A 26,696-nucleotide genomic window follows, 5' to 3' on the forward strand; every position below is an offset into this window, starting at 1 on the left:
ATCCCCACTAATTTTTCGACTGAATCTTCTCTTGCCTCCATTTGGAGCAGGTCCTGAGACCTCAATCCCAGAGTTTCTAAATGGGCTCTGCCCCAGGAGGACACCCAGATGACTGGGATGTTAAATAATCTGAAATGGGCACTTCACATTAATATACACAGAGATACTATGAACTATACAACGTGAAATGTTCCTCAACTTTTTAGGTAAAACACTTCAAAAAAATTCTTCATGAATAGGTAGAGCCCACACTCCTCGGGGCCTAAAATTTATGAAATATTTAACATGTGCCAACTCAGGCCAGTCACAAAGAGACTTTAGAACAATCATTGTGTCGCATCACTCCTGTCTGGTCTTGACGTGACCGTCCAAGACCTCAGAGCCTAACAGTCCCAACCAAATCTGAGACCATGTCTCTAACGGTCTTGGTTTCCTAGAGGGTCAGTGCTATTTAAGGGAGCCAGGCTCAGTGCAGGATAACCAGCTTGAGAGAAGCCAATAAATCACAGTACATAGGTAAACTGAGTTCCAAAGTTCTGTAATGGCAATCCCAGTGATGGAGGCTTAAAAAGCACTCCCCAAACTTACAGTCTCGAGTCGACAAATATAGACACCAGGCAGCTCCCCAGGAGGGGTCTGGTCTGGAGTGTGTCTGTGTCACAGGGCAGACAGGAGAGAGACTATAACAGAGCGGACAGTGCAGAAGACAAACTACAGCACAGGTACAACTAGAACTCAAAACAGGACAAAAAAGCTGTGGGCCCAGCATTACTGAGGGGACAAATTGTTGTTTTTAAGATTTTTTTTAAAAATAGATTTTCAGAAGCGAGGAAGACGAGAAAACATCGATGTGAGGGCAACACATTGATCAGCTGCCTCCTGTATGACTGGCACTGGGAATCAGGCCCACAATCCGGGCATGTGCCCTGACCAGGCATCAAACCAGCAACCCCTAGGTACCCAGGAGGACGCCCAACCAACTGAGTCACACCAGCCAGGGCAGGGACAAGTTTATTTAAGGAAAGGAGTCCTCTCAGAAGTCAACAGTCTACACACAATGCCTCTTGGGGGAGAGGCTGCCAACAACTCCTGGAGGCTCGAGTGTGGGAGCCAAGGGCCCAGTGGGTTCTCTTCAAAGGACTCTGCCCAAGCACTGAGTCCTGAGTAAAAGCCTCTGAAACTACCAACCTCTGTAACTAAAGAAAATGGAACTGTGGGAAGAGAGCCAAAGGCAAGGAAAACACTGTCTTTGATGAAAACACTGAAAAATGTAGAAACCTATTATGGCTCCCACGTAAAACTTTTTATTTTAAAGGATTAATAGCCACAAGATGTTGTTTTGTTCTTCTGGTATCCTTCAGAAAATTCAGGATCAGTTTCAAGGGTCTGGGGCAAAACAAGAAAATGAAGAGTAGCCCTACAAGATGCCAACAAGCAATCCTAAAGCCGATATGGCCTAGCCCGGGTCAGACCCCTCCCAGGAGAGGGCACAGACACAGTCATTGTTCTGAATCCTGAATGTGAGACACTGACCATTACCAGAAACTCCACCACAGAGGGGTGTGTTTTCAAGAGCATGGAGACCAATTCCGTCCTCTCCTCTCCCAACGTCACAGGGCTGCTCTGAGGATCCAAGACTTCATGTATCCACGTGGGGGGAGATTTGGTGGTTTTCAAAATGCTCCCCAATAAGAAGGGACCACCTAAATACACTGCTGACTTCTGGTACACCTTCTTTTCTCTAGCATAGGTAATGTGATCATATTAGCAATAGAACAGTAACCACAGACCCCCATAAACGAGGTTTGTTTTTTTAAGTAAAACTGAAATCAGACTTCCAAAAAGAAACATCTAATAGTCTCTCCTGTCTGTACCCCACCCCAGGGTCACAGTCAATGTCACTATCACATGCTCTCCTGTACAACTACCCACTGATTAATCTGGTGAGACTGCTAGGGCAAAGGGGGAGGAAAAACTTAAATACTTCTCCCCTTTAATATTCCACTATGGTCATTTCTGAATGACTTTCAGAGTAGGTTTTCTCCCAGAATCTATGCTCTCAAAAAATTTTCACTAGTTTATAATAGATGTCCTACTTAGGTAATAAAGGGAAGAGAAATATTTTGTAGTGCACATTTGCACAACAGCTATTTACAGGAAGAGCCTCTTTTTACGAAGTAACTTTCCTAGCCTGCTTCCTGAGGACAGACTTGATTCTGTTCAAGGTATGACTGGAATTCCAAAGTGTCCTCAGGACTAGTCCAGACACCTCCGGCAGTTAGGGCTCAAATCCTCATGTGTTCTCCTAGCACTCACCAACATATAGGATGCATTACAGTGAATCTCAACAGGTCTCAAGCAAAATTACAGCCAGAGAATCACCAAGGGTCTAAATCTGGTTAGCACTTTGTCTTCGGTTTCTTAATTATAAAAACACAGCAAAAGGTTAGTGCTGGAAGCTGAAAGCCCTTGAGACCCACTTACTGTGTGTTGAGCACATGCATGACAGTCACATTTTATTTCCACAACTCTAACCAAAGCATAGAAACATCCCAAGGCTACACACAATGGCAGAGGCACACATTTCATACCACTAGAGAGCGCAGCCTCACTAACACTACCCACAGGGGAGAGTAGACCCAACCACAAACCACCCAATGTGCCCCTGGCCTTATAGGAAGTCCTGGAGGAGAAGCAGAAGTTTGCAGCCCCAAGAAGGGCATGAGGGACAAAGGCACCACTATGAGCCATGGAAACAGGACAGCTGGGGTGAGGAAATCAGATGACCGAACCCTTGGTGCTTATGGTCTTGGGGAAACAGAAAGCAGAAAAGGACAGCACAGGGGCAGGAGAAAAGATATGACATCTGCAGGGTTGGCTTCTTTGAAGAAGCTAGGCCTAAGTGCCTTCCAGAAGCTCACAGCACTACCACCAAGCAACCGAGGATGCACTGTGCTAAGATGCCTTCCAGGAGGCAGAAGCAAAATGAAAAAGAGAAAAGGTAAGGCAGCCCAAGGGAGAACATGAAAGAACAGGGCCTCTGAAGGAAACCCTGAGAAACAATGGCACATAAAAAAAGAACCAAAAAAAGCAGATGGGAGAAGATTAATAAAAGATAATATGGTCACAGAGGTTTGAAGAGAGCAAGCAAGAATGAAGCTCAGGGAACTCAGTATGCATTTCCCACTGGCCACTGTCCCAACCCCAAGGGCAAAGGCATCCACCTCACCACAGTGTCAGGGCCACTAGAAAACATATGCAGAGCAAGAAATTAATTCCTTTGTTCATACAATAAAGCTCCATCTTCCATTTAACTTGAGAAGAAGAACTCGAACTGATAAATTACTGGGTCAAGAATGAGGATACCGATAACTATGTGGGAAATCATGGCTGACCTACCTCAGCCACAGATGCAGTGGTACTGACCCTTCTAAAGTCGATCCCAGACAGGGAGCCACTGGCACATGTGTGACCACAACAAGTAAAGGGAAAAGGCCACAGCCACAGCTGGCAGCACTCTGAGGGTGTTGCGCTGTTTGAATAGTACTCGTGTACAGTCAGTCAAGGCTGAGTTACCAGGAGGGACACTTCATACCATCTATTCCCTTGGAAAGAGCTGCTCCTGGGGCAGCAGGCTCTGGCAAGGCCAGAGGAGACCAGGCCCTCAGGACACAAGCCCTCAGGACACAGACTGCATTATGTAAATAAAATAAACCACTGCCTCAGCAAGCCTTCCAAGTTTACTTAAGTTTCAGGCTGCCATATAAACAGACAAGGGGAAAAAGGCATAAAAAGGTCAACCCGTGTAGGTAAGCTGCCTGACTAGGCAGAAAAGGCCAGGATCAGGAGCTAGTTCCCTGGACAACAGAGAAGGAAAAAGATGGCAGGTCTAAGGCCTTTACAAAATAGGCTTTGCCAAATGGATAAATTTCTAGAAACATACAACCTCCAAGACTAAATCAAGAAACAGAAAATCTAAACAGACCAATTACAACCAACGAAATTGAAGCAGTAATCAAAAAACTCCCACAGGTACCTGCCAGGCCATCCACCCCGCTGTCGCCACCAGCTCCACACAGTTCAACAAGGGGCCCTTGTACGGGCTTTCAGCCAAGGTCAAGAACCAGCTCCTGTCCAAATATGACCCTTAAAAGAAGGCAGAACTCTGCAGCTGGGTCGAGTGACTCAGAGGCCTGTCTCTCGGTTTCAACTTGCAGAAGGGTCTAAAGGAATTATCCTGTGCACACTCATGAATAAGCTGCAGCTGGGTTCAGTTCCCAAGATCAAACGCTCCATGCAAAACTGGCACCAGCTAGAAAACCTCTCCAACTTCATCGAGGCCATGGTCAGCTACAACATGAACTCCATGGACCTATTTGAAGCCAATGACATGTTTGAGAATGGAAACATGACACAAGTGCAGGGGTCTCTTCAGGCTCTGGCAGGGAAGGCCAAGACAAAGGGGCTGCAGAGTGATGTGGACATCAGGATCAAGTACTCAAAGAAATAGGAGCAGAACTTCAGTGACACCACCATGAAGGCGGGCCAGTGTGTCACTGGTCTCCAAATGGGCACTAACAAGTGTGCCAGCCAGTCAGGCATGACAGCATATGGCACAAGAAGGTATCTGTACAATCCCAAGTACTGTATCTTGCCACCCATGGACCACTCAACAATCAGCTTGCAAATGGGCACCAAGTGTGCCAGTCAGGTGGGTAGGATGGCTCCCAGGACCCAGCAGTATATCTATGATACCAACTTAGGGACCAACGAGTGTGACAACACCATGTCTGTGAGGTCCCCCTTGCTGGCTGTCTCTCCACATTGCCCCATCTGAAATTTCGAGTTCTTATGTGTTTTCATCTTGTTTTTCTGTATGTTCAAGTGCTTCTAGCTGAAGGTCTATGAAGGCCAGATCCAGATGCATGTAGGGTAGGAGTCCCGGCCAGGTCAGATCCAGGTAGCAAAGTTCCCAACAGGCTTTGGGCCAAGCTGCGGGGGGGAAGAAGAGACCTGTACAGGGAGGGAAACTGGACACAAATGGCTTCTGGTTGCTTCTACCCCTCTTCCCGTTTCTCTACTGATCAGTTTGTGGTTTCTGTACCCACAGAGATTTCAGGCAGTTTTAACAAAAGTAATTTTTTTTCCCCCAAGAGGAATGGGGTAAGGATGATGGAGGGGATTGCTGAGAACGAACTCCCCCAGGAGAAGGCCAGGTCACAGCTCCCGGATATTTCAGGCATCCTGAGGGACTGGATTTCCTCAGGACCCTCCCAGGAAACTGAGGCCCAGACAGAACAATGGAGTTCTGAGTGGTTGAGGCAAAGCTAGACACACACACACACACAGACACACACCTGCTTCCATATTTGTCCCCTTTCCCCTGGACAAGTACTGCATATGTACCCCCACCAGGAGGTGCTCCCTGGGACCAGCCCTATTCAGGAGCCCTGGGACCAAGAGATAATGTGAAATACCAACTGTGGACCAAAGGCAATAAAAACCTTGGGGGGGGGGGGGAGGGAGGCCTCTCACACTTCCATATAATAAAAGTCCTGGACCAGTTAGTTTCACTGATAAATTTTATCAAGGAAGAATTAACACCTATCTTTCTCAAACTATTCCCAAAATTTTCAACAGGAGAGAAAACTCCCAGTTCATTTTACAAGGCCAGCATTATCCTGATTCCAAAACCAAATAAAGACATTACAAAGAAAGAAAATTATAGGCCAATATCCTTCATGAACACAGATGCGAAAATCCTCAACAAAATATTAGCAAACCAAATTCAGCAATACATTAAAAAGATCATACACCATGATCAACTGAGATTTATTCCTGGGATGCAAAGTTGGTTCAATATCCGCAAATCAGTTAACATGATATATGACATAAACAAAATGAAGGCTAAAAATCATATGGCCCTAGCCAGGTAACTCAGTTGGTTGGAGCGTCATAGTGTACACCAAAAGGTTGCAGATTCGATTCCCAGTCAGGGCATATACCTAGGTTGTGGTTTCTATCCATGGTCGGGGTGCTTACCAGAGGCAACTGATTGATGTTTCTCATCTCTCTGTCCCCAAAACTCAATAAACATTTCCCCGGGTGAGGATTAAAAAAAAAATCATATGACCATATCAGTAGATACAGAAAACACATTCAACAAAATCCAGCACCCATTTATGATAAAAACTCTCAGCAAAGTGGGAATAGAGAGAAATACCTCAACATAATAGATAGGACTGTTCACTTTCACCACTCTTATTTAATACACTATTAGAAATCCCAGCCACACAATCAGAGAAGAAGAAATAAAAGGCATCCAAACTGGAAAGGAGAAAGTAAAGCTGTCATTATTTGCAGATGACATGATACTATAGAGAACCATAAATATTCCACCAAAAACTACTAGAACTGATAAATGAATTCAGTAAAGTAGCAGAATACAAGATAAATATACAGAAATTGGTTGCATTTTTGTACACCAATAGTGAACTATCAGAAAGAGAAAATGAGAAAACAATCCCATTTGCAATTGCATCAATAAAAAATACCTAGGAATAAACTTAAACAAGGAGGTAAAAGACCGGTACTCAGAAAATTATAAGATATTGAAGAGAGAAACTTAAGAAGATACAAATAAACAAAAGTATATACAGTGCTCATGAATAGGAAGAATTAACATCATTAAAATGTCAATACTGGGGGATGGGACGAGGTGGAATGGGTCAATGGGGAGAAAAAGGGACATCTGTAATATTTTAAACAAAACAAAACAAAAAACAGTAAATGCTGCCCAAAGCAATTTAAAGATTCAATGCAATCCCTATCAAGATACCAATGGCATTTTTCACAGAACAAGAAAAAATAATCCAAAAATTTATATAGAGCCACAAAAGACCTGGATTAGCCACAGCAATCTTGAGAAAGAACAAAGCTTGGAGGTACCACACTACTTGATATCAAACTATACTACAAGGCTATAGTAATCAAAACAGCATGGTACTGGAATAAAAAGACACATAGATCAATAAAACAGAATAGAGCGCCCAGAAATAAATCCGCTCAATTAATATATGACAAAGGAGGTAAGAACATACAAAGGGATAAAGACAGTCTGTTCAATAAATGGTGTTGGGAAAATTGGAGACATACATGCAAAAAAATAAAACTAGACCACCTTCTTATTCTTATAAGCTCAATTAAAGACTTAAATGTAAGACTTGAAACCACAAAACCCCTAGGAGAAAACATAGGCAATACACTCTCTGACATTATTCTTAGCAATTTTTTTTCTGATATATCTCTTAGGGCAAGGGAAACAAGAAAAAATAAGCAAATTTTATGGTTTGTTTTGTTCTTGTTCTGTGAAAAATCCCACTGGTATCTTGATAGGGATTGCGAATAGGACTCCATCAAACTAAAAAGTTTTTGCACAGCAAAGGAAACCATCAATTAAAAAAACACTACTGAATGGGAGAAGATATTCACAATAATATACTAGTGAATAATACATTCAGTAAGAAGTTAATATCCAAAATTTATAAAGACCTCATACAACTCAACACCAAAAAAAACAAACAATCCAATTAAAAAATGGGCAGAGGACATGAAAAGACACTTCTCCAAAGAGGCCATACAGATGGCTAATAGATATATGAAAAGATGCTCAACCTCACTGATCATCAGAGAGATGCAAATTAAAAACCACAATGAGACATCACCTCACACCTGCCAGAATAGCTGTCATCAATAAGTCAACAAAGTGTTGGCAAGAACGTAGAGAAATAGGAACCTATGTGTACTGTTGAGAATGGAAATTGGTGCAGCCACTATGGAAAACAGTATAGAGGGTCCTCAAAAATTAAAAATGGAACTGCCTATGACCCAGAGATTCCACTTCTGGGTATATATCTAAAGAAATCCAAAACACTAATTCAAAGAGAGAGCACCCGTATGTTCACTGCAGTATTATTTACAATAGCCAGGATATGGAAGCAACCCAAATGCCTCTAGACAGACAGTGGATAAAAAAAGTTGTGGTACACACACACACACACAGGAATATTACCTGACCATAAAAAAGAATGAAACCTTACCATTTGCAACAACATGAATGGACCTAGAGGGCATTATGCTAAGTAAAATAAATAGTATACAATTTCACTTGTACGCAAAATCTAAAGAACAAACAAACAAAAAAAGAAACAGACTGAGAGGTAGAGAAAACAAACTGAGGGTTGTGCAGGTGGTGGTGAAAAAGGGGAAGGGATTAAGAAGTATAAATTGGGCCCGGCCGGAGTGGCTCAGCAGTTGAGCATCGACTGAGGATCCAGAAGATCAAGGTTTGATTCCCAGTCAGAGCACATGCCCAGGTTGAGGACTCGAACCCCAATTGGGGGCGTGCAGGGGGCAGCTGATCAATGACTCTCTCATCAATGATGTTTCTACCTCTCTCTCCCCCTCTCCCTTCCTCCCTCTGAAATCAAGAGATATATTTTTTTTAAAAAAAGGAAGTACAAATTGGTAGTTACAAATAGTCATAGCATGTAAAGTACAGCATAGGGAATAAAATCAATAATATTGTAATAACAAGTATGGTGCCAGATGGGTACTTGAAATATTGGGGAGATCACTTTGTAATTTACATGACTGTCTACTATGCTGAACACCTGAAATGAATACAACATAATACTGAATATCAACTGTAATTGAAAAATTAAATTTTTTACAAAATAGGCTTCACCATGAACGCAAGAGCAGCTGAACAGTTTATTTTTCAGGCATACTTAGTTTTATTGCACTTCACAGATATTGCATTTTTTTTTTATAACCTGAAGGCTTGTGGGAACTCTGCATTGAGTAAATCTATAGATGCCATTTTTCCAACAGCATCTGTTCACTTGCGTCTCTGTGTCACATTTTGGTAATTCTCTAAATATTTCAAACATTTTATTTATTTATTTATTTATTTATTTATTTTAAATATATCTTTATTGATTTCAGAGAGAGGAAAGGCGAGGGAGAGAGAGAGCTAGAAACATCAATGATGAGAGAGTCATTGATCGGCTGCAGCCCGCAACCCGGGCATGTGCCCTGACCGGGAATCGAACCCTGATCGCCTGGATCCTAGGTCGATGCTTAACCGCTGAGCCACGCCCGGCCAGGCCAAACATTTTAATTATTATATTTGTTATGGTGATTTGTGGCCACTATTAATATTGCTATAAAAACTGTTGAAATGGCAATAAAGAATTTAGAATAACATATAAACCTAGTTGATAAAGCAGTGGCAGGGTTTGAGAGGAATGGCTTCAATTTGTAAAGAAGTTCTACTATGGGTAAAGTGCTATCAAACAGCATCACATACTACAAAGTGTTCGTGAAAGGAAGCAAATCAATGAGGCAAACTTCATGGTTGTCTTATTTTAAGAAATTGCCACAACCGCCCCATTCTTCAGCAACCACCACCCTGATCAGTAAGCAGCCATCAACATTGAGGCAAGATGCTCCTCTAGCAAAAAGATTACAACTTGCTGGTGATGGTTAACATTTTTAGCAATACAGTAGTTTTTTGTTTGTTTTTAAATATGTTTTTATTGATTTCAGAGAGAGGAAGGGAGAGGGAGAAAGAGAGAAAAACATCAACGATTAAAGAGAGTCACTTATCAGCTGCCTCTTGTATGCCTCTCACTGGGGATCGAGCCCAAAATCCGGGGCATGTGCCCTGACTGGGAATCGAACTGTGACCTCCTGGTTCATAGGTCGATGCTCAACCACTGAATGACACCAGCTGCAGCAATACAGTAGTTTTTAATTAAGGTGTGTGTATTGTTTTTTAGAACTAATGCTACTGAACACTTAATAGACTACAGTACAGTGTAAATATAACTTTTATACGCACTGGGAAACAAAAAAATTCATGCAACTTGCTGTGTTATATTCACTTTATTGCAATGGTCTGGATCAAACACATAACGTCTGAGTATGCTATATTCTGTTTCCAGGCCTCACTCTGGACCTGGAACATTTTAAGTATGTTACATCTGCCCAGGAGTAAAGCTGTGGGTGCAAAAAGTGATGGGACTTAACCTCTTACCACACACATGCAGACCCCAAAGATGAGCACACGTACCTGCAGCACAACCGTGGCACAAGTTTAAAAGAGGGTCCCGGAAATGCCAGTGGCTAGAGCATACCAGTGCAGCATAGCATAACCTCTTCAATTTACTCCCACCACCCTCCCCTCCCACCTGCTTCTCTTCTATCTTCCTTAAAGTCAATTGGTAATACAGTCATCTCTAGTGTTACTACAAGAAGGACCCCAAGATTCAAACACTCACTCTGCCAATCATCAACTATGAAACCTTGAAAAACCTAATGTTCAATATCTTTAAGGCCTAGAGTCTTATAATAAAAATATGGAAAATGCTATTTTCTTGAATTTTGTAGGGAAAATGAGGACATAAGTGAAGGTGTCTGGCAGAGTTCACACCTCTTGCAGACCTTAAAAGTTACAGGAAGAGATGAATCAGCAGGGAGTTCTTCAGTGGGACTTGTCCCAAGGATGGGGGTATACAAGAAACACAGAAGCCCCAACACAGCCTCTGGCAAGGTGGTCTCAAGAAAAGATTCTTTGAATAGAAACCTAGAAGAACAGCAGTCACCAAGTGGAGAATGTCATAGAGATGGCCTGCAGGGCAGGGCAGGCACCAGGCAACTTAAAAAGAGCCTTAAACACCAAAAAAAGGGTGTGTTTTTTTTAAAAAATAAAAAAAAAAGGTAAACTTTTAGTTTAAAAACGTTAGATGAGCTTACACACATGATTATATCTTTTCCTATTTAAAAAAAAAAAAAAAATGCTCAAAATAAGGATTTCTCCAGCTTTGCCACCCCAGGCTGGGTAGCAAACCTTTGTCTTCCTCCAGTCTATCTCCACAGGAATCAAAGGCCCAAAGACTGTCTCTAAGATCTTAGTGTTAGACCAGTCTCTGGGCAGCAATAAAGCCCAAATTCCATAGGCTCCAGCATCCAATTAACAAACAACTCTGTTAGAGACCCACCTATAAACACTTTGTCTCCATTCTTTCTCCAGATGCTGCAGCCAGTGTTCCTACTGATCCTCTGTAAGCCACTACTCTGCCCAGTGCCAAACAAAAATACATGGGGGTAGAGGGCATAGTGGGAGGTAAGACAATAAATTTATCAAAAGAGCAGAAAAATTGGTTTTTATATTAATGGAAGTTTTAAATTATAAGTGAAGTTTAAAAATATGGTATTACAATACTATAAAATGCCCTAGGATTTTGTAAGGTTTCTTTAATAAAATCTGGTCACATCTAAATTGGCATCTTTCAGCTCAATTCTCAACTTCAGTCTAACTTTATGGCACTCTTTGCTATTCTGCTACAGGGCAGAATTCAACATAAGATAGGCACATCATGAAACCCAATCATGTGGATATAGTCACCCAATCATCACATGACATTCTCATGAGGTCATTTGTCTCTAAAGGTGGCATCTGGTCAGCCACTCAGATGCAATGTTTAGAACTCTGATTTCCACTAACAAAAAATGAACAAAAATAAAATTTAAACAGAGGTTGACCACATCCAGGAGATGAAGAAAATGGACAGAGATTAAGAGTCATAAAAGACGGTGGTGGGAATGAATGATCTAGGCTCACATACCAGATGTAAGATGCCCCGCCAAGCTGAGGCCACCATCAACAGAGCATCTGCTCCCACAGAGACCAGGCGCTGAGAGAAAACACTGCCCTAGATTCATCCTTCTAGCTCTGCCTTTCTGCCCTCCAAAAATACCCAGGATCCAGACAGTGGCTATTATCGTCCTCAGATGTGGACAAGGGCCTCAGGTTTATTTTTTCTAATAAACAAACTATTCATTAAAAAAAGGTCAACAAAGTCAAAAGCTTTCAAAGAAATCTCATGTGATTTCCAAAGAACCCCTTCTCATGTCCCTTCTTTGCCTCTTTTCCAATTGCTGCTCAGAGAGCCTGCTGAGCCCACAGGAGCTTCAACCCAGGCCCAAGGCAGGGACTCTGAGCTTAAACTGAAAGGGGGGAAAGAAGAAACAGAGCTGTGAAGGAAAACACAGAGAGGTCAATGTTGAGAAAGAAAATGTGTGCGTGTGTGCGCGCGCGCATGCGTGTAGGTGTGCATGTGTGTTTCTAAGCAGAGCCTTACATACTAGATCATACTGTGAGCCAAGACCTGGCAGCTCCCACTGCCAAAGTCAACATGTTCTGGCCACCTAGCCTCCACACTTGATTTCCTTAGAATGAGATGCAGAGGAAGGGCAGCAGTCGCCTGGCCCGAGGCTCGGGACTCCACGCTGGCACTGCAGCCAACGCTGTGCACACATACAGGGTCACACAGCACAGACTCTGCACTCCCTAACCTCTGGCACTTGCTGGTACAATCAAGGGCCCAGGAACTGGATCACTGTTCTGCTCTGCTTCCCTTTTAGACTTGCTGCCCTGGCTGGCACTCAGCTCCATCTGTAGTATTCCTCACACAGCTAGGGGAGAACTTCAGTAGCAACTAAGAGATGGTGCAAAGTGACTTGGCTGAACCAAACACAACATCCTTGCATTCAGAATAATGCACACTACAAATCCCATCACCACCCGTTTTTTGAGACACTAAGAATATCCTAAATCCCTTCTCCAACAGGCAGTACAACTAACAATCAAGATACCTATTCTAGAGTGGAGAAAAGACTATAGAATTCTCAGTAGGCCCATCATGAAGGTACCTCCTGACTCTGTCTCGGTCTCTCGCCAGACACAGTCCCACTGTCACACAACCTTCCTCCTACCACCTTCTTTCTCTCACCAGGATCAACTGGGCTGCACATGGAACTTCTGTAGAAAACATTTTTAAGCTGCAGAGAGCCCTCCCTCCCTGCGTTACATTCAGCAAGTTACCACAGGAAGGGAATGTGTCTCAGGTGTTATTCCAGTAGTTAAGGTCAGCTCAATTTTAAAAAGAACTTGGCCAGTGTGGCTCAGTGGTTGGATCATCAGCCCACGCACCAAAGGGTCACAGGTTCAATTCCTGGTCAAGGGCACATACCTGGGTTGCAGGTTCGATCCCCAGCCCCAGTCAGGGCACGTGCAGGAGGCAACCAATCAATGTGTCTCTCTCACATCTCCCTTTCTCTCCCCCTCCACCCCCTTCCTTCCACTCTCTCTTAAAAAAAATAAAATATAAAATAAAAATTAAAATAAAATAAAATAATAAAATAAAATAAAATAAAATAAAATAAAATATAAAATAAAATAAAATAAAATAAAAATCAGTGGACAACATATCCTTGGGTGAGGATTAACAAAAATTTTAAAAATAAAAAAAAAGAATTTATGGGGCCCTAGCCACTATGGTTCAATGGTTAGAGTGTCGGCCCTCAGACTGAAGGGTCCCAGGTTTGATTCTGGCCAAGGGCACATACCTCGGTTGCAGGCTTGATCCCCGGCCCTGGTCAGGGTCCATGCGAGAGACAACCAATCGATATGTCACTCTAACATCAATGTTTCTCTCTCTCCCCCCCCTCCCTCCCTCTGAAGAGCAATGGGAAAAAGAAAAAAAAAAAAAAGAACTTACGGGGCCCTGGACTGTGCGGCTCAGTTGGTTGGGCACTGTCCCATGCACCAAAAGGTTACAGGTTCAAGTCCTAATAAGGACACATGCCCAGGTTGAGGACACAATCCCCAGAAGGGGGGCGTGCAAGAGGCAGCCAACTGATGGCTTGCTCTCACATCAATGTTTCTCTTTCTCTTCCCCTCTCGCTTCCTCTCTCTCTAAAATTCAATAAAAATATTTTTAAAAGAATATAAAAGAACTTATGGAACATCTACTCTACTCTAAGTCAGGATACAGGCAAATCTGTTCACCTTCAAATATAAAACATGGAGGAAATTCCTTCAGCCAACTTTAAAATTTTATGATATTAAAAAAATAAAATGAACACTGGCTCCATGAGAGTCCCTGTAGTTGATAATGAAAGGAAAATAACAGAAATATTATAACAAATGAGGGATTATAAACAGCCCACAAACCCTTCTCTGTCCCAAGCAGGTATCTCTATATTCCTTTCTTCCCCATGCAGGCTGGGGTCACAGAGCCCAGAGGCCCATTCCAGCTAGGAATATCTAGAGGGAAAGAAAAGCCCATCAGCCAGGACTCACAGCACTTAGCCACTGGTGGGATGAGGCTCCCCTTCTGCTCTGACCAGCCTACTTTCCAAACCCTCTCCCCAGCATATTAACTCTCCAGCAATTCAAATATCTTGGAATAAGAGGACCAAAGTTCTACTAATCAACAAGGGCTGTGCTGGGGGAGCAAGAGCTTCTGGGGAAAAGTGTTTGAATGCAATTACCAACTTTTATATTAACAAAACAGATGCATTTAATGAAACCTAATTTAAATAATATCTAATATTCTGTACTTTATATGCAGTTTAAAAGAACATAGCCAAAGAATATTCCTCAGAACCCTAAAATACAATAAAAATTCATTATACTAAAAAATTCAGTAAATTACACTGACGTAATTAGCTATGCGTCTCCCTCTGATAATAAAGCAAAGTGTGCTTTATCTATTTTTAAGTCCTGAAAAAACTTCTTTGTTAAAAAGGCAAATGAATTAGCATTAGAACATACATGTTCCTTACAACCTGCAAATCCAACCCAGCCAGCTACCTAGGCCACGGCAACTGCATAGGCCCTGACCAGGAAGGCACCTAATGGGCAACCAGTAACCAGGGTGGTGTGGTAGGGTCAGGAAGAATTGCTAGACCTACCATGCAAGTGGGCACAGAGGGACCTGCCTAGGGAAAGCTTCTCTCTCTGCTTCAATACCAGATGGCAACATATTCTCTGTCAGGAGGGGTGCCAAGGACTGGACACCTTCCCCCATTCCCTGCTCCCTCCAACCCTGCTGCTCAGGCAGGACTTGGTGCTGCTGCTAACAAGATTTCCAGTCCCCCAATTTCACACGGATGCAGGGTCACACATCAGAGGTGCAAACCTCTCTACAGTGAGCACACCCTGCTCAGAGTGTACTGGCTCAGCACTGCCTACAGGGACACTGAGAAACTATGCGCACATCACTATTCTATGTACCTTGCTAGTTCAACATTTCAGCAAGTCGAAAGTGATCACTTTTCTATTTATTTTATTTTATTTATTTTTTAATCCTCACCCAATGACATGCTTATTGATTTGAGAGAGAGAGGATGGGAGACGGCAAGAGAGAGAGAGGGAGGGAGGGGGAAAGAAAGAGAGAGGAACATCAATCAGCTGCCTTCCTCTACGCCCCCTGACTGGGATGGAACCCACAACCTAGGTATGTGCCCTGATCAGGAATAGAACCTGCAACCTTTCAGTGTACCGGATGACGCTCCAACCAACTGAACCACATCAGTCAGGGCCACTTTTCTATTTTAAGAACAGTTGTTCAATTACAAATATTAATCATTAAATGTAAGCCTCCATTCATATAAACCACACTGCCTTTATTATCCTAACATACCAATTTCAGAAACCATTTTATTTTTGAAAACATAATTCAAAATTCCTGATTCACAGTAAGTGTAAATGTAACATTCACATGCCACCTAGGAGGTCAGTCAGTGCTACAAAACAATTCTCATTAGCAGCCCAGCCTCACTCACTCTGACTCTCATATCTACACTCAACTACACCTGGTAAAATATGTGTCATCAAGAGCTTTTTCAATCTTATCACTTCTTTGGAAAGGCCTTGACCAAGGCATTATCAAAAAAGATCTTATCAAAGTGAGAATTATACCAGCTGTCAGCTGAAGCTAGAGTTAAAAAAACAAAAAACAAAAAACAACACTAAATCTAACTATTTTAAAGTTTGTATTTTCATGGAGCTCTATTTCCATAAACAGTGTCACCCTCTAAAGATACCCTTCAAATGGCTATCACCATTGCTACTTCGCAGGGGAAGAATCCAAGGCTTACAGAGTTAAAGACATGGGCCCAAGGTCACAGAGCTAGTATCAGTTACCACAAACTCCTGTAACCAACCACAGCCATGCCTGGAACATCTCAGAGCAGGGCCAACCCAGAATCCACCCAAAATCACTAACGGTGCTTTAACAAGACTACCTTTCAAAAAGTTATTTTAATCTGACCTAAATGGCTCATATTCTACCTTAAATGGTCAAAATTAAAAGTACAAATCGTGAATAATATGAGTAACAATGAAAAATTATTATATAGTCCACAAAATAATTGCCTTTTTAAAATTCTGCCTTTTGATGCCAGGAAAGGTCACGGAGGATAGACCTCAGTAAACCACTCATACTGCTACAGCCCCTGCTCTTACACATTAGGGCCACTGACCCAGGAGGAGATGTACCTGGTGGGCAGTCACAACAGCACCTCATGTTAATAAGAACCTTTATCTTTATTCAATCCAAACAATGCAGATTATTAACTGTTTATGGTTCACTAAAGTGATAAATGGCATTAGACACCTTGAACTATTACTGTGATATGGTCAAAAAGCCAATCCTTCAAATGTCAGAAAAACCTTCTCAACATTAACATACCCATTGCTCTCAATCCACTAGATTAATTAGGACAACCCAAGAATCTGTCAGCAAAGAGTTGTTGTAACTTGTTTTCTTTTAATCAAGAATCACCAAATACTTATTAAGAACCTAATTTAAGCAGCATTTTGTTTTTCCTTGTTACAAATTAAGGTCAATATTATAGTTTCCAAACAAAGGCAGAGAGCCCAGCCTTCAGGCATGGTCGCTCCTGGACCTAGTCTCTTAATGGCTGCCCCATTGCCTATGACAACCAAGCTGAGTCCACATGCACATCCTGGGAATGCCTGGGAAGCATTTCAAGGGTGTCACAAAGCTTATCATCCCACCTGGTCACCAACACCCCCACCGGCGAGGATGGCTTCTAACTGCTAATCATCCTGCAGATTAAGATGAGACAATTCTAAGCCTACTGGCGGAGACATTGAAGTCTCTTTTTCATCAAACCTTATCTCCATTTCCAAAAAAATACTTCAGTCAAGGCAAAGAGAACAGCCAGGTACATTTCAAAGTGGCCTGATTCACTGATGGCTAAAATAAAGGACAGATTCTGTTAGATTAAGAACACTTGCCAAGGAAGTAGCAGAAAAGAGTTCCTTCACGTCTGCTAGGAACAGCAGCACAAATTAGATAATACATTTCTGAATTGTTTGCTTAACAGTTCAACCGGCCATGGTGTTAAGAGCTAAGAGTTTCCTTTCCAACTGTTATCAATCCACATATCAGAGGAAATAAAGTGTATGCCAATGTGACACATCTCCCAAGGAAGTGCTCTCTTCAGGAGCAACAGATGCTGGGTCAGACCCGAGACCAGAGTCTTTAAGGAAACAGCTGCCCTTCCTCTCAAAACATTTGTCAGTAATTCCCGGAAGGAGGCAAGGAGTCAGGGCAACCCAGCAAAAAAATTTTCATTCCTTACCCACATACCACACATGTACACTGGCCTCAAACTTCTAGGAATACCATGGAGCAGCTACCAAGACTACCCAGCAGCTACTGGCTGCCCAGACACACAGGACACCAGACTAGTGCACAGCCAGGCCTCAAGGCTTCCTGCAGAAGAGATGCAACAATTCTCAGACTAGAGAAGCTCTCCTTTGTGCAAAGTGTTAATGCAAAACGCATAGAGCACGAGACTAACACAGTGAGGGAGCACAGGGTCCTGGTAGACTCCTGACTACTTGGGAATGGAACATATAAATGAAGTTGTGAAGAAACAAATTTCCTTCAGGCGCAGCTACCAACCTGTTTAATTTTGCCAGATAATTCCTCACTGGGACATCAGGGATGCTGTTTATTAACTCCACACAGCTCATTACCATTACTCTGAAACACTCTCATCTAAGTGAAATTCAGAATAAAATTCAAAACACTTAGCCAAAACTCTGCCAAGCCCAATAAAACCAACTTGGAGTCTGAACCATTATTTTGACACTCCTTTTTACAAGCCAATGAAAATAAACATGCACAAATTGATGAGAGGCAATAAAATAAAATATTTACCGATTCCATAGCTGAAAGTCGATGTTGATGAAAACTGTGTATTAAATCCAACAGAGGCGTGTCCAGAGCAGTGCGGTGTATATTCTGAAACAAGACAGTAAAATGAGCAGAGAGTAATAATTTCTACTTCAGTTCTGCTTACAATTTGTCTCTCTCCATTTGGACCAACCATTTATTCTATAACTACCTGGCTTCATTTCACTTAACAATGGACAAGCAAAAAGTTAAGATGTTTGTCTGATTTGGGGAAAGTAAAGCCCAGCAAAGAGGCTCACAACTGATTATTTGTTTTAGGATACTATTCAAATGGAAATCTCTATTCTCAGTAATTTTCCCTGGAAAGCAGTGCCCAGAAAAGCCAGGTTAAGGAAAGAACACTCAGGTGGGCCTGTCATTCTCCCCAGATGGGACCTCAGGACCGGGGCCATGGGGGGGGGGGGGGGCACATTCACAGATTTTTCTCCTTACATGGAATTTGATAGAAATCTCACCATTAGTAAACCTTTGCCAAAGTTATACATTTTGCATCCTCTGCAGACTTCCTCTCACACATTCAGAATAAATCCAAACTCTCCCTTTGGCTCACGAAACCTTGATGGCACACGTTCTCTCCACCTCCCACAGCCCCCTACATCCTGCCTCCACTCCCATCACGCTCTACCTCTCTGTTCTGTAAGGCCTCTACCTGGAAACTTAACCCTCAACACCGCACACATTCTCTCTATCATTTTCGGTTTGTGTTCACTGGTCCCTCTCGGCAGGACATTCCTGACTATCCTAAATCTACCCCACACCCCTCAGTCTCTCCCTCAACCTACTTAGGGGTCCATTCTCAAAGACAAAGGACCATAATTCAAACCAGTGTGCTTCAGGTGACTCCAATTCAGAAATGTGATTTGAGTCTCCTACCATGTATTTGAGTTCCTACCAACACAACTGAGGAGAAAGGGAGATCAGGGCAACACCAGGAGGTTCTAAACATCTTGTAAATGTGATTAAGAAATGTTGTCTGTCTGCCTGGTCGGAGTGGCTCAGCGGTTAGATTCCCAGTCAGGGCATATGCCCGAGTTATGGGCTCGATGCCCAGTGGGGGGTGTGCAGAAGGCAGCTGATTAATGACTTCTATCATCGTTAATGTTTCCATCTCTTTCTCTTCCTCTCTGAAATCAATATATATTTAAAAAAAGAAAAAATGCTGTCTGGAGGGTGGCTGAATACTGTGGCAAGCACACAGTGCTGTGACTCATGGAGCAGAGGCTCCTTCCAACACATTCCTTACAGAGGTAGTAAACAATCTCTATTAATTACTAAACTACAACTACACATATCAACATAATCAAGTCTCAAATACCGTAACAGTGAATGAAAAAAAACTGTCTCGGAGGAATATATTGAATATATTTGTGTCTTTCAAAAGCACATGAAACTTAAAATATTTGCTTTAATATGTATACAGTAAAATGTCAATGAAAAGCAAATCATCATGAAATATAAAAATTCAAAATAATGCTTCCTTTTTCAGGTAGGAGGTGGGCATAAACTGGGAAGCACACCCAGAAGTTTCAACAAGCCCTAGCCAGTTTGGCTCAGTGGATAGAGTGTCAGCCCCTGGACTGGAGGGTCCCGGGTTCGATTCCAGCCAAGGCCACGTACCTCGGTTGCAGGCTTGATCCCTGGTAGGGGCGCATGCCAGAGGCAACCGGTGGATGTGTCTCTCTCACATCGATATTTCTCTCCCCCCCATCTCTCCCTCCCTCCCTCTCCCTTTCACTCTTCTGAAAAATGGGAAAAAATATCGAGTGAGGATTTTAAAAAAAGACATTTCAACAATATTGGTAAAGCAATGGGGGGAGGGAGAGGCATCTGTAATACTTTCAACAATAAAGATGAATTTAAAAATAAATGTATATTGGTAAAGCAGGGTTGGCTGGAACACAGGGTATAAAAAACTGGTTTTCATATTTACACCATTATAATCCCTGCAGCTCACATGATATACCAGCTATAGTCTTCCAAAACTACAACAGTGACAGAGGCTACATACCCCTCACCCCCTCTAATGTCCTGACAGGGGTGGAGCGGAAAACAAGACCAGGCTGATCCCTGGTCCCTAAACTGTACAACTGGCCACTATTCCATCTGGCGATTAATTGAAATAATGTATTTCTATTGTTCACAACTAAAAATTTAAGGTTACACAGACAACTAAAAACTTTATTTTCCTTCATCAAATACTTGTATCTTAAGATGTGGTGATTTCAACAATTTCAAGGTAAACTGAAAGTTTACTATCAAAAAAGAGCAAGTGACACAATACACAATCTTGCAAAATTATTATGAGAAACAGATTCTACTTAGAAGCCTCTTAAACTTCCTAGACACAAGAAATCAAGTAACCACTGTAGCCTTGCCACCTGAACACAATGACCTGCCAGTAAGAAAGGAAAAATCATACTACAGTATCATGAAGGAAACTGACTCAATAAAACTGTATAATCACCCAGGAGAGCTTTGAGATCTTTAGGAATAAAAGAAATCAGTATTAATTTTTTTAAAAAATACCATTCACGCCCATATTCCACAATCCCATCCAAAAATCTGGCTCTCTTCTACCTCCAAACACATAAAAAATGCAAAATCAGTCAGGGAAACGCACACATAGACAGAAGACAGGGAGAAGATTCTCAGGACATGGTGTTTTTATGAAGCGGGATTCCCAGGCTCTGCACTCAGTGGTTTCCTGACCTTACAGATATGTGTGTTTTGCAAAAAGGGAGGAGTTTTCTGTCCTTATATTCCTGTATAGGACTTTTCACAGCTGATATTAACCTAAAGGACTATCAAAAACGAACATGGAAAAGCAGTTTCCAATCACCACAACTCAGTTTTAGTGAAAAATAACAAGTACGTCATTAAGCTTATCAATTTTCCAATAAAAACAATAATGAGCAATAGAGTGTATAATGAATGTCTTCAACAGGAATACAGCAAATAACATCTACTATTACAATTGAAGAAAACGTGAGGCACCTTTAATCCAAGGTTTCTCAAACTCAGCACCACTGATATTTTTGGCCAGATTATTCCCTGTTGTCCTGGGCACTGGCAGACGTTGAGCAGCACCCCAGCCTCTACCCACTGCCTGCCAGGAGCGATTCCCCATAATGTAACAACCAGAATGTCTACAGATACAGTCACGAGCCCTCTGGGAGCAAAATCATCTGCGTGAAGAACCAGTGCTCGAATCCACCTGCCATTTTACAAGTAAGGAAACTGGGCCCAAATTAGGTTGTGAGATTTTTTAGTTGTATGAGGTCATGCAGAGAATTAAAAAGCTAGCTGAACACAGAATCCAGGTCTTTTAAATCCTGGTCTAAAGGTCTTTTCATTCTAAGGGAAAATACTTATTTCTGGAAGAAAAGAGCCTCTAAAATATTTGTACCTCTTGACAGAGTAAACCTGTTTCTGGGGAAATGTGCTAAAGAAACAGTCTAAGACATTAAAAAAGCTTCACATAGCATACTTACATGTTCACATAAAAACTACCACCACCACTATAATCAAGCTACATTTTCAAACAGAAATGCACCAGACTATACTTTTTACTGTCAGCTTATAGCTACAGTACTTCAGACAGCATGTTCCCAACCCCAAAATACAAAGACCAGTGGGGACAGAGTGCAGACACAGACATGAAGACATGAACAGTCAGTGTCTAATAAAGCTGGCAGGTGACCAGTGAGGGAAGGAGGAGCTAGTCAACTGATGGAACAATTACCCATCCAAGTCTGGGGGCAAGGCCACCTTGGATGCAAAACCTCACCAAGAATCCATCTAAAGCAACAAAGAGATGTTTCCCCCAATGGGATTGGCAATATGGACAAGATCATAAGTGTTGGTGAAGTTTGAGGTGTACAATGTGTAAGAAAAATGACGTGAATTTGTGAGAAAATTTAGGAAATATCTTTTTTGTTGTTGTTAATCCTCACCCGAGGATATTTTTTCCATTGATTTGGGGGGGAGAGGGGAGAGAGATAGAGAATCATCGACGTGAGACATATCAATTGGTTGCCTCCTGTACACACCCCAACCAGGGCGAGGGATTGAACCTGCAGCCTATGTATGTGCCCTTGACTAGAAATCAAACCTGAGATCCTTTTGTGTGTGGGCAGACATTCTAAGCACTGAGCAACACAGGCCAGAGCAGGAAATATCTAACATTAGTGGTGGTTACCTCTGAATGGTGGAACAATGCAAGATTTTAAATTTATCTTTCTACTCATTAATATCTCATATCTTTCTACTCATTAATATCTACTATTAATTCCTTTAATGAGCTGAGTGCCACATTAGGGGTAGAGAAAAACCTTTTAAACTAACTAAGAAATATTATGATAGTCACATTATTCCAAACTCATCTTGCTTCTACATAAAAATTTACATTGAAACGCTGGCCTTCCTTTCTGTGCTACATGACAAAGACAGGGTTGCATTTACTCGGGCTCTCTATGAAAAGCCTGTATGCACACTGTCCCCAGCATAGAATCATAACCTTGTAAGAACCCTGAATAGACTCTATTATTACTTGGGGGGGATGTCCAAAATTACTAATGTTTTCACCAGAGCCATTCTTTCCTCCTTTAATAGAACCCCAAGTTTAGAAAGACTGTACTTATACAACTATATTTAATATTTATTTCATTTCCATTCTTACTAATCAAAGACCTCTGACTGCTAATCATTAGTTTCCGGATCAGCATAAGATGAGCGTTTTTTTTAAACCTATCTTGATATAATTCCAATTAATACTAAAAAATAATAAACCATGGTATTTTAGTTGGCTTACACACCATTCTTTTGGATTAACAATTCTCTCTCTAAATTTTAAAATAATGAACATTTCTCGAGCCTCCTTTTTTTCCCCCTCCCTTTACCACCTTTCCAAAAGCCCTTAATGTCTAGGAATTCCCTTAGCCCACAGGTCTTTAAACACTGTTAGCCCAAGAACCAGTTTTTAAATCACAATCCTATGCAGAACTACAATTCTCATTAATAGAAACTAGGCTGAATGGGTTAAGTTCACATTCAAACCACTGACTGGCAAAGGGGCCCAGGGAAGGGGAGGCACTGGGTGGCAAAACCAGCACAATTACACCAGGATGGTAACCACACCCAAAAAGCTGCAGGACTAGAGAAGATTTTATCTTTCCCTACCCACTACTTCCCAGTGTGCACAGGGCTGGGTTTTAAGAGACTAGTGCAGAACTGTAGCTTTCCTGATAAGCAAATACTTTCTTAGTACCTTCAAATACATGCACAGAGATGGCAAGAGATGTGTGCCTTGAGGTCTGCACACATACAAGCTAAGTCCAGTGACAATGCCAACACTCAACAGCAGAGTACCTAGTGCCTCTTGAGCACCAGACTGGGCTACTCGAGGATGCCACTTTTTATTTTTTTATTTTTTGTTAATCCTTACCCAAGGATACTTTTTCCATTGATTTTTTTTTTTTACAGAGAGTGGAAGAAAGAGGGAGAGACAGAGAGAAAAAATCATTGTGAGAGAGACACATCGATTGGTTGCCTCCCCATATGCCTGCAACGAGGTACGTGCCCCCTTGACAGAAATCGAACCCAAGACCCTTCAGTCCGAGGGCTGATACTCTAACCACTGAGCAAAACTGGCTAGGGCAACCCTGCCATTTTTGTAGGTCAAAAATGGTCCAATATGCTCCACAAAAATGTCCATAGCAGTTTCCATGTACACCACTGAACAATGGTCAGCAATAAAACGGAAGGAGGTATTGACAAGGCAGCAACTCGAATAGATCTCAAGGGATCAAGGTGAGTATACAAAGCTAATATCAAAAAGTTACATTTACACTGATTCCACTTATATGACATTCTCATATGACAAAGTTTTAGAAATGAAGGACAGATTGGTTGTTGTCACCGTTAGGGACAAGGGTGAGGAGATGAGCCAGAAGCAAGAGGAGCCCTGGCCAGGTGGCTGAGATGGTCGGAGCATCATCCTGTATACCAAAAGGTGGTGGATCGATTCCCAGTCAGGGCACAAGCAAGAGACAACCAATAGTGTTTCACTCTCTCATTGATGTTTCTTTTTCTTTCTTTCTCTCAAAACATATCCTCAGGTGAGGGTTGGGGGGGGGGAGGCAACAGGAAAGGCCCTCATGGTGATGGTGGATACAGGGACCTGGATATGTGATGAAACCACAGACATAGGGCACAAATGAAAATGGAGCAATATGATATGACTCAGAGGTTATATCCCTGTGCATATCATGGTGGTGACATTGTACAAAATGTTCTGCAAAATTTTACCATTGGAAGAAACTGGGCAAAGTAGACAAGGCTCTTTCTGTATTATTTCTTACAACTATGTGAATTTACAATAATCTCAATTTTTAAAGGGTCTAGTATTAGCAATATATGGTATGACCTAATATTAATTCATTTTATTATCACAACAATACCATAAAGTAGATATCCTTATTATCCCCACTTTATAGATGAGAAATTTGAGGCCCTGAGAGGGTGAGAAACTTAGCCAAGGTCCCACTTTAAATGGTGGGTCCAGAATTCAAATCCAGACTGGCTAGCTAGAGAGCCCACAGTCACAATACTGCCCTCCCCTCTCCTCCCCCCCAGCTGAAAATGTATAAAATATGACCATGTATGCTGTTCTCATTACAGCTTCAAAAATCTCCTAAAAATGTAACCTTGGAGAGCTTCAGTGGACACTGTTTGAAGATCACTAATCTAGCCTCAACTCAATCACAGAAAGTACAACAGACTAAATTCTATCTGCACATGAGCCACAAAATATTCCTGCCCCAACAGTATCGATAGCCCACACTTCACGAGACTCACCCTGCTATGGGACTGGAGTGGGTACCACCTGTCCTCTCTAGTCAGGGCTATTATTCTGACCTTGAACATCTTCCAGGGAAACAAAAGCTGTAAGGGTTGGGGGCAGGGGGCTGTATTTTGGTTTTAGATGGGTGCTATTTGTTAGTTTTCTTCATTTTATTTGAATGAGCAAGAAAGCTCAAGGGAATAAAGACAACTAAGCAAACTAGCAATAATGTGAGGCAGGAAAGAAGCTAGAAGGAAAACAAATGTTCCTCATACAGTTTCTTTCTTCAGTTCAAATGCTTCTTTTTCACTACAGGACAAAGCAAGCAAGAAACAGAAAATCAATGTTTCAAGACAATTCTCTTTATACCCCTTAACAGAAAAAAGTGCAAAGTGAATAGATGCAGAATGCATACAGAGAGGGAATGATCTGACACAACTGCCCCCCTTTCTCAGACGACTGTGCTGATAGTAATCGAACACCCCAAGTGCCCTGGCCAGTGTGGCCAACTGGTTAGAGCGTGGGCCCATGAACCAAAGGGTCACAGGTTCAACTGCTGGTCAAGGGCACATACCTGGGTTGCAGGTTCGATCTCTGGGTCCTGGTCCAGGTGGGTGCGGGAGGCAACCAATCGATGTGTCTCTCTCACATTGATGTTTCTCTCCCTCTCCCCTTTCCACTCCCCTCCACCCCCGCCCTCACACACAAAAAATTAATGGAAAAGATATCTTCGGGTGAGGATTAACAACAAACAAACAAAAAAACACCGCAAGCCTGACTGAGGCTCCAGTCCAAAGTGAACGGTTTCATGTTCATGCTACCAAATCCAGGGAAAAGGCAGAAAATGGGCTTTTAAAATAAATAGATGTGTAACTATAAAGAAAAAACTAAGAAGGGAAACTGTAGAACAGAGACTGGGAATTCCTGAAACGTAGGAGGATAAAAACGTGAAATCAAACTAGAAAAAGTGACTGGGAGCAGACTGTGAAAACAGGCCCGTTTAACAAAAGACAGGCTAGGACCCAGTGTCCTGACTCCACAACATATTAACCAGTGCTGACTTCCAACCAGGAAGGAAATCCACAATTCTTAAGTTTACAGGCTCCCTGACTCCCTAACTCACCCTCAATATAATAAGCCACGAAAAGGAACAGCTGTTTAGATATCACACACACTTGAAATCCTAATTAATAGGCACAAAATGGCTTTTCCAGGGCTTGAAGTCAGGAAAAAGATTACCAATATCTCCACCTCTTAGCAATACTCTTAGAATTCCAAATCAGCACCACACTCTAAGGGTAAAACTAAAAAAAACATGAATATGCTGTGATCTGTCCATCTCTAGAGTGCACTGTTGGCCTCACCATTTTATGATCAGGGTCATAGACACTGGAAATGAACAAAATAACAGAAATCAGTGCCAGGGCTATCTCACTTCATTAGTGTGTGTCACTTCATTAGTGTGAAGTGCCTACAGAACAATTGCTTATTTATTTGCAAACTCTGACAACACTCAACTGTTTTATTTCTACAAAATAAATAATCCAAAAAAGATATACACCGAGTACCAGCCTTTCTTTTGTTAAACAGGAACTCAGAATCAGATACAGCTCCATGAAAATACTGTCCTCATTCTACACAAGTCTTACTCACAAAATTCATTGCCAAGTACTCTACATTTCCATCCCCTTGAAAACCCAAGGCAAGACTTG

General features: G+C 42.0%; 1 protein-coding gene and 1 pseudogene across 5 annotated transcripts in view; one reads left to right on the forward strand and one right to left on the reverse strand.

The window, feature by feature from the left end:
• ANKRD11 (ankyrin repeat domain containing 11) overlaps nucleotides 1-26,696 on the reverse strand; it is a 202,668-nt gene that overhangs the window by 109,692 nt on the left and 66,280 nt on the right. For 2 of the 4 annotated variants that reach the window (XM_081118418.1, XM_081118417.1), the window contains exon 2: nucleotides 18,108-18,191. The gene's annotated coding sequence lies outside the window, so the exon portion shown is untranslated. Of the gene's footprint in view, nucleotides 1-18,107; nucleotides 18,193-26,696 lie in introns of those variants that run through there. The other 2 variants (XM_081118420.1, XM_081118419.1) reach the window with 1 other exon arrangement.
• Nucleotides 2,946-4,867, forward strand: LOC308548059 (calponin-2 pseudogene; annotated as a pseudogene). The gene is made up of 2 exons: nucleotides 2,946-3,001; nucleotides 4,070-4,867. The product of its transcript is annotated as a calponin-2 pseudogene (transcript).

This window comes from Miniopterus schreibersii (genome assembly GCF_964146895.1).
Source record: "Miniopterus schreibersii genome assembly, chromosome: 18".
Taxonomy (NCBI): domain Eukaryota; kingdom Metazoa; phylum Chordata; class Mammalia; order Chiroptera; family Miniopteridae; genus Miniopterus; species Miniopterus schreibersii.